The following is a 9212-nucleotide window of genomic DNA, read 5'->3' as shown; positions in this document are numbered from 1 at the left end:
TTAAAAGCTATTGAAAATATTCAACTAATACCAACGCAGATTAAAAATCCCAGCTGCTGTCCGTTTACAAATAAAATAGCAGCCGGCGAAACGTAGATAACTTAGTTAATGTCATTTAAACGCTATTAATGTAACATAGTTACATAGGATTAGTCTGGATGATTTGGGTTATATAGAAATTTTATGCAGAACAGCAAGTTAAAAGTTTATTTCCACGATCTTGGAGGAAATTTAGAAATTGAGAACTGCCTGGTTGGATGGTTGCATAAAATGCAGGGCTGCAAATTGAATTAGGACTCGTGCAATTAAAAACACAACTTTCCGGAACTGCCAAGTAATATTTCCTTTTCCGGAACCTTCGCAATGAATCAGGGGCAGCGGTCGGAGGAACTTGTTCACCTGCCCGGTTGGATGCCAGCTTGCCATAATTTGCACGCAATTTGCATTTCAAGTGGCCAATTCCCCACCCACCCTGCTCGCATCACCTCAAGTTGGCCAGTGGCCGGGCGGCGCTCCTTCTAATTACGTCTCACAAAAAGTGCTCGGTGGCTGTAGCTCAACGCAGCTTCAGTCTCAGGAGCCGGAACATGGCTCTAACTTGGCGCCCAGTCCGGCGGCAGTAAGTGAAATTTATGTGAGTGCTTATAATTTGTAAAAGTAAACGAACCGGAGAGCGGACCCCGTCAGAGCAAGAGGTAAACGAGAGTTTGTTTAGCAACAAATTACGCAGGAAGCGCTTGGAAAAGGAGTGCGGTCCTGAGATTTATGTGGGTGCAGTTAGCGACGGAGGGAATCGGGATCATCGCCATGATGATGATATCTGGGAATTGAATCATCGCCCGGCTCAGTACGTGTACTCCAATCGGAGGTCTCAGTGTCTTCCGCTTAAAGCCATCCTGAAAGCAGGAGCTACTCCTGCCAGATCTCTCAACGTTTGCTCAACTTCCGAGAACCAGCATCGTATTCCTGCCATTGTTTGCTCCGCTCCTTAGGGGGGCCATAAAATGTGGCAAAGTGCAATTGGCTGGCAGGCCAGGAATGAGGCGTAGGTCGAACAGACGCCGCCAGTTATGCAATAAAAATCATTAAAAAATATAAAAATGAATGCGGCCAACTTAACAAGCAGACAGCTGCCCCGCCCCCTCGTCCTGCGAAGGACGGATCCGATAGAGCCGTGAGAAAGGAATTGAAAAAATCATGGCAGGCGCTGCGAGATGCATCGTCCTCGTAACGAGGAACTAGTAACAAGTAACAGAAAACTAAACGAGCGCCCAGCGCCATAAACTTAAATCACGATTAAAAGTGTGATTATCCTTGTGGCGCTACAAATCGCCGCCGCTGCAGCTGACAACCCGGAGGACCAGGACGCAACTACCGCCTGTCCTTTGGCTTCCTTGGTGCGGTGGCTGCTCCTTCTGCCCGACTCTTTTCCGTTGTTGCAGTTGTCTGACTTTATATCTTTACAACCAGGCGCGGCTGTGGATGAGCAGACAAAGATGCTCCCGTCGCTGTATCCTTGGTATATTCCCAGATGAGTGGCCGACTGCTGTTGCTGGGCGTGTTTTGTTTTGACTTGGGGGCGACTGCCCTTGGCTGACTAGCTCGGCTACAGGACATTCGAGAGGATTCCGAAAGCTATGTTTTCCAGTTTAAAACTAGTTGGAGCTGGCCTTAAAGAGCATGTCATCCAATTAATAGAATATAATCAGCACCACACTTACGGGTATTCAGCACATTTCAATTTGGCCTTTAACAAAAGATTTCAGGAAACTCTTTGATTTTTTGGTTGATTGGCACAAAAGGAACGCAGGAAGCCAGAAGTAAAGCCGACGCTAAACCCTTTTTTTTGCAGTCAAATCTTGGCATTATTTTCCGCTCACATCGTAAATAACCAAAGCTGGGATTGGAACATTGCATATGTCCAGAAGGCTGTCCGTCAATTGTAGGGCTTTTTGCCGGGATCCGCCCCTAAACTGTCAATTGTTCGATAGATATTTACCAATTTTACAGTCGTCCTGCCTCGATTTCACTGCAAACACAAAGGCAAATGCAAATAAACGCCGGCCAAAGTGGGTCTAGAACAAAGGAGCAGTCAGGGGTGGCTCGGCCACTCGGCTTATCACAATTGACCCATCACACGCCTTTGGCCTGCTGTCTGTCTGGACATTGGTTTAAGGCCCCCCTTCCTTCCCCTTTCACTCCAGCCTGTCGAAACGAACAATTGACTCTCGTATTTCACTGATGAACTTAACTTATGTCAAAATATGCGATAAGTAATCCTTTTCAGCCCCGACATTCGGCTTCCTGCGTGGGCCCAGTCACTTGTCCGCCCGCCGGTTCGTCCGTCCAGAATCTTTGAACCTTTCGCCTGTGCAAATATTTTCTTTCCAGCGATAATTCCGTTGCGGGACTGGGGGGCTTGATGGAAATTGCTATTTCTGTACATTTGTCACGAAATCTAAAACAAAAAGTTTATTTATGTTTGCTTTGCCCAGCATTGAAGACTCGTAATGAATTGTGACAGGAGAGTGGCAGATGGGGGAGCAAGTGGTCAAGATGTGACTTTGTTTGGGTTTCATTTGCCCGTGGCCAGGGGGAGGAGTACAGGTCACCCCCAGATGAATCCGCTCTAGTTCAGAAAGATACACAAAAGATACCCTGCACTTGTGATAGCGACAATTTCAAGGTTCCGCCTTATTTGCAGGACGGTGCCGGCAAGAGACACATCTATCCATCCCGTCTTATCGATGGGGCATCACCCTTGCCAGCCATCAATCCCCCAAGCTTAACGCCGAGATTCTCAATTAGGATAATCTCCAAATGACTAAGCAAATATTGGCAAATTTCGAAGATTCGATGCGGACTAGGCCCGGGTCAAAACGCATCGGTCACGAGGGAAAGTCCTTGCAGAGTGTGTTTTTTTTGGACTCATAAAGCGTTCCGCATTTGCAGATGAAATGCGTCTCTGGGGGACCATGGACCGCCATGCGAGGATGGGGACAGGGACAAGGGTGCAGCCCTCTATTATATGCACATAAAAATAAATTCCAAGACTTTATTATGCCCATGTACTTGTCATTGTCGATGTGTGTGCAATGGACTGTGTTTTTCATTCCGTGTTCTTTTGTCCCGTTTCTGTTTGGGAGACCTGCAATTGCAATTGTTGTTGACTGAACCCACGGAGGGTTGGTCGTGGGCGGTAGGAGTGAGGAGGTTTGGGGTGCAGGGACATTACAGGCGTGCAGGGGGGCATTTTGCATTTGTTTGTGTCCAGACTGCAGACTGTGTTTAATTTTTCGCAAATGTTCAATTGAATAACATGGGATAAACGCTTCATTGGCTTTTCTGCTGTGCGAGATTTCTATTTGGTTAGTCAATTTCGGATTATTGAGGACAGTTAGGAATGAACTTTGGAGAACGATAACGGCAACAGAGCCGCTTGACAAATTGAATTAGAAAGTAAGCCCTATTTCTCTCTACCAAACTTTCGCACAAGTTTTCTGGCTTGCCATCCAACCACGGCAATCTCCAATCATGTGTTACTTCGCCAGCGTTTTTGCTTTTGTCGAATCGGCAAAGTCTACTGGAGCACAGCCGCCCACGGCTGGCAAACAAACAAAATGGCAGTTTGATGCACCGAAAGTAATAGACAAAAAGTGCAGCCGCCTTTTAGGCGCTCTTCCGACTCAGAGTGCGCGCCAAACGGGCGGCGGTGGAAAAGCTCTCCGTAGATGTAGATGGTTATTTTTTTTTTTTTTTTTTTTTTAATATTTATTAAGTGAAGAATCCGTACATCATAATATTGTATCTTATCATATTATTGATAACCGAAAGTGGCTGCTGGCCCTCGGTGCGCCTAAGTGTATGCCTCAAATATTGTGCAACTGTAATTTGGTAATCTCAAGCACGCCACACACACTCAGGGCAAAAGGACCAAGCTGGAAAAGGGGCGGGAACTGCACAAAGTGACTTTTCAATCTCCATTGAGATGACAAAATTTTGCTTTCAACTGCTGGCCAAGCACTTGAGCAGGTCTTTCGGTCGACGTCAAGTGGGATGTTGTGGTCAGGCCATTATAACTTATAACTGGGACTGCTTCAATCCACTTCGTAGTCCTTCCATTTTGCAAATGAAATGCAAGCTGACAACGTATCAATTTAAATCAAATGAAGTGCAATTTGGGCCATCCCATCCTTCACTTTCGACTGGGCTGCCCTCCTGCCTGCACTCAAGACCAAGTTAAAGGACAAAAGTGCTCGGGGCAAAGCAATCCAGCGTTAAGTTAAGTGCCGAAAACTTTAACACACTTTTCGACTTTAGTTATGAGCTTTGCTGGGCTACAATTCGGGACCGGCCGTTGACATAGTTCTCGGTGGACCAGGCACGTCCAAGTGCGAAAGTTGCAGCTCATTACGTGGCCAGCAGCCCAAACGGGGTGAGAAGTTTCTGACCACCAGTGTTGTGTGCAAATTAGAATCCTTGCGCCCTATGTACTTTAAGTGAGCAGATAAAAGATGCGATGGGTCCGAAGCCCCACGCATGTCCCTCGACACCCAACACACCTGGCCAATTTGCGCTCTTGACCCCTCGGCTGGCGAAAACGATGCCAGCAATTTAATGAGCTGCCATTTATATAAAAAGGAGCAAAGTAGCCAAGTGCCGGTAGTCGACAGTTGGGATCCAGGGGCTGGGGGCAGACAAATATTTAGCAACGTCGGTGGACTTTCTCTCCGCAGACAGACACACAAATGGAAGGGCTCGGGGCACTCACATGGCTCCTGCGTCCCTCTGTTCATCTCTTCCACTCGACTGTGATTCATGCAGAGCAGCAACGGCAGCAGCTGGCCATAAAAATGGCTTAAAATGATCATCATAAACGTTGAGTGAGCAAATATTGCAATAAAAGTAAATGACTGAAGGACGTCGTAAAATATTTATACGTGAGCTGCTCGCACGGCCACCTGCGAGGATGTAGGACATCTCGGAATGAGTGGGGGAGCCCGAGGAGTCATGAATACCATAAAAGCGTCGAGCGAATGCTAGGAAATTAAGGGTCTGGCGAAAGAAATGTGCTTAGCGCGCGAAAAGCGTGGAACAAGGATAGGATAGGTTTGACCCAGTGAGTGCACAGGTATTCCATGATAGGATTCCCAAGACCTCGGAAAGCATGCAGCGTTCCTCCCTAAGGGGATTCTAATATAGTTCAGTACAACTTCCGTTATGGTGCACTTTATGGTGCAAGTTTCGGCTATAAAACGAGCGTTTTACGATAGTTGCAATTGGGGCTCGCCAAAGCTTCGCTCCTCTAGGTGGTGTTGTTGAAAAAGCTGAGTCGTAAAAGACTGAAAGCATCCCAATCACAATGTCAGTTAACAGCAGTAGTGGAAGACTGCTCCCGTTTAAGTTCAAATTAGCCCCAGTAAATTATCTGCGCACATTTAACTACCATTCTCTCGGCATCTCTGATTTTTGTGGATTTAAAAAGCCCATTGTTTATTTATAGAGAAGAGCAAGTTATTCGTACGCCTGTTTGGAAATGGCAATGTTGTTCGGAATTATCTGCTGTAGTTCGCTTGCCAAAAGGGGTTGTAGCTCTGCTCTTTCAACTCCTCCGAATGTTCACTCTCTCTGGACGTCTGTAAGCTTCCCCTATTTGCTCTTGCAGAAACTTCGTCAAGTTTTCTTTTCCCCTGCCTGCTCAGGGGTAGTTAGATAAATTCTGTTAACATTGCAACCCCTGCGAGCCCTTATTGTGCATAAGTCCTTTCGAAAGGTAAACGAGGTTTTCTGTAAATGAAATGTAGAAATGGTAGACCCTTTTAATTCAGAATATAGTCTCTCAACTCTGTTAAATACGACAATCTCATAAAGTGGTGTACAGCGTTTTCTTAAAGTGTAAGTATTTCCAAAATTATTCAATAATAAGGCATAAATAAATGCCTATTGTCAAATGTAGACAGATTTTACTGGCAGAAGTAAAATAATCTCACTGTCTACATCCCTTCTCTTCCATTCCAACGGAGCCTAGACCCCTAGTCCCAAAAGCTTCGAAAGTTCACCAACAGGCCTAAGCTCCCTGTTATCAGCAGAGGTCCTTTAGGGGAGACTCAACAGCAAAGCTGACCAAAAGCTCCTCGGAGGGAGGATGGAATCTCTGCAGAGGGCTGCTCCGCAGGACTCCCGACTGATGCTCATTAATGGCTGCTGCGACGCAGACGCCGCAGTCGACCGAGGACTTACACAATGAGCGATGGCTTTTACACTCTTGCTGCACACTTTTTGGCGCTGCGCTGCTATTTCGGCTTTTGCATAACTTTTATTGTTGAAAACACAGCTGGCCGAATTCGGGCGAAGAGCGCCGACGAGCCGACGAGAGCAGAACGCGGAAGTGGACTCGCTCGTAGCCGACTGTTGCTCATCTCCCGACGACGCCATTGTCCGTGCACCGTGCCAGAGTGTGTGTGTGTGCGTGTATCTGCGTCCTGCGGACGTGTCCTGAAAGCTGGAGCTGGCAATGCGGCCGGTAGTCGCATCGTCGCATCTGGCTAACGCCGCCATAAAACGCAACGCATTCAATGTGGCAAGCGCAACAATGAGCTGCTTCTGCCGCCGCTGTTGCTCCTGCTGCTCATCGCTGTATCCTTCGAAATTGTCCTAGTCGCAATCGCAGTCGCAGTCGCTCGTCGTGTCGTGTGTATGCAATTTTGCATTAATTTTATTTGCTGCCCTGGCCCAGAAGCCCAACTGCAGCTTAGTTGTGGGCTTTGGCAATCGCAATTTAAAAGCCAGTGTGCCACCGGCAGCAACTCTAGTCCAGTTCAATGAACAAATGTGAAAAGAAAGGCAAAATTATTACATTTTGGCGCCAAAAAGTTCGACACGCATCTGCAAGTGTGAGTGTGTGTGCGAGTTTGTGTATCAACTTGGCAAGCATGTGGCTAGAAAAACTCTGTCCACTGGACAGTTGGCACTGCTAACTGCTCTCGGATGCCTCCGGCCATAGCTGGTAAGCCTACTACTTTGGCATTCAGCAATTTACTAACGATATAGCAAAGCTCCCTGGGCTATAATAAATGTAAAATCAGTGCGAATTCGCAGTGCGCTTACCGAATTATTCCTTTAAATAACCCTATATTGGCTGCCTAATGAATGAGTCTCATTATCTGATACACAGACCTTACGTCACTGGATTACAACACTGCGTATACGAAACGTTTTCAACAGAGAGCATCGTTAAGCCCATTGGCCACATAACTAATTTCGCAGCATGTAATTAAATAATTCAAGCGGCTGCTAGTTAATAAATTCAAGAGCACTTCCGCAAATGTATCTCCGGCGATAGCTTTACGCAAAGTGTAAATTAAATCAGCTCACGTGGCCAACTGCGAGTAAATCGCATCTCCCTTATAAAACAGGAAGCCGCAGGCTTCTTCTCCGCGAGGATAAGCAGTTAGACCGCGAATTCTGGCACTACTTGGTGGGCCGAAATACTTGAAAACTAAAACAACACAAACATTGTGCCAAAACAGCCGACGGCAGAGCGCGATTATTTGCCGAAATTCGAATTAATAAACAAACTGAATAGGGCTTTTCATGCTAAGAAGGGCTGTAAATTCACGTGAGTGCAGTGCAAATAATAAAATAACCGCAAATCGGACTCAGTTCCAGTAGCGAAAGGTGGCAAAAGCGATATAACGTTCCTCACAGCACAAATATCTAAACAAAAACAATAGTCTTTTCAATCAAAAACCAGTTAAAAGTCAATTGCGTTTTCAGTCCCCGCTAATCATTGATTTGCACTTGTGTTAGTGTCGCAGATTAAATGCACAATGAAAGTGACTGTCCAAAAGGTAAGTGAGCTAATCATACTTATTCCTTTTTCATATCATCTCAAAGAGGAGAACTGTAAAAATTACTGAAAGAAACCATTCGGATTCCCGACATATTGGCTCACTTGTTGCATACGGAAAAAAACGTATATGAATCCAAATGCCAAACGGAATGTGAAGGCTTTTAACGCATCTGCCCGGACGCAAAATGATTGCAGCTGCAGGATTCCTTTGGTCCTATTATATATTAAAAGAAAATACGAGAAAATACTTGCAAATATTTTATCAATAATGCAGCTGAAAACAAAAAGAAAGCAAACGCTGGAGAACGAAAGAAAACATCCGGAGCAGGATGGGAAGCCTGGTACTTGGCTCTGGTCTGAGTCCTGGCCGGGTGGCAATGGGTTTCCTGGCGGTGGATTCTCTAGGATGCTCCTTTGTTGTCGAATGGGGGAAATAGTCGTACGATAAATTCAAGAAACCATGCAGCAAACGACTGGAGAGACGTTATGATAATCATATTACACATACGCCCCGTCCGCACAGCGAAGGAGGTCCTTTGCCTGTCGGTTTTCATTCTGTGGGCATTTGCATTTTTGCCTCTTTTGTTTTGAAAGGCCTCATGCTGCTCATTACTTATAAATGCGGCCTGAGTCCCGACAAGTATGAAGTTAACCAAAGAAAGCTTGACGGAATTTGGCTAGTAACTTTAGTACTATATCCTATATCTAGTTGTAGACTTAGTTGGTCAACCGGAACTCGAACTATTTTCCACACCTTTTCGCCAACTGGAAGGGCTATCTCAATTCAACGTGGGGATGGAACTGAAGGCGATGCCCGGTCGGAATTTTTCAATTTTGCAGCTCGCACTCTTCCATTTTATTTCGCTTTATTCGCTCGCATATTAAATGTACAAAACCCACATGAAGACGTATTCATACGCACGCCTAAGCTGGCCGGGTGGGAGGAGAACCTGGGCAGAAGCACACATGCGATTTGCATAGGGTAAGGAAATCATCAGGCCGGGAAGGCAGTAGTGGGTCCTGCTCCTCCTCCTCCTGGGGAAGCGGTGATGGCCGCAGCCACGAATGAGATGTTGCTTTAGAGATTGTCTTCTCTTCCTTCTGCCACTTGCCTTTTCTTTGTCTGGGCTGCGTCGTCGTCTGCCTTGCAGTTTACTTCCGCTTCCCATCTCGTCGCATGTGTTGTAGCCCGTCTCTCGCATTTAAATATACATTCGAATTCCGTTTCAAGTTAGCGGGTTCAGAGTAAAGCGAACGGGAAAACGCTGGCAAAATTATTTTTAAATGTAGGGCAAATATGTAGAATGTTATTCGTTTCCGAAGCGCACAGTGGGTAGAAGGGCTTCTATTCCGATAGACG

The sequence above is a fragment of the Drosophila simulans genome, chromosome 3L, assembly GCF_016746395.2.
Source record: "Drosophila simulans strain w501 chromosome 3L, Prin_Dsim_3.1, whole genome shotgun sequence".
Lineage (NCBI taxonomy): Eukaryota > Metazoa > Arthropoda > Insecta > Diptera > Drosophilidae > Drosophila > Drosophila simulans.
Note: the sequence above shows the minus strand (reverse complement) of the source record.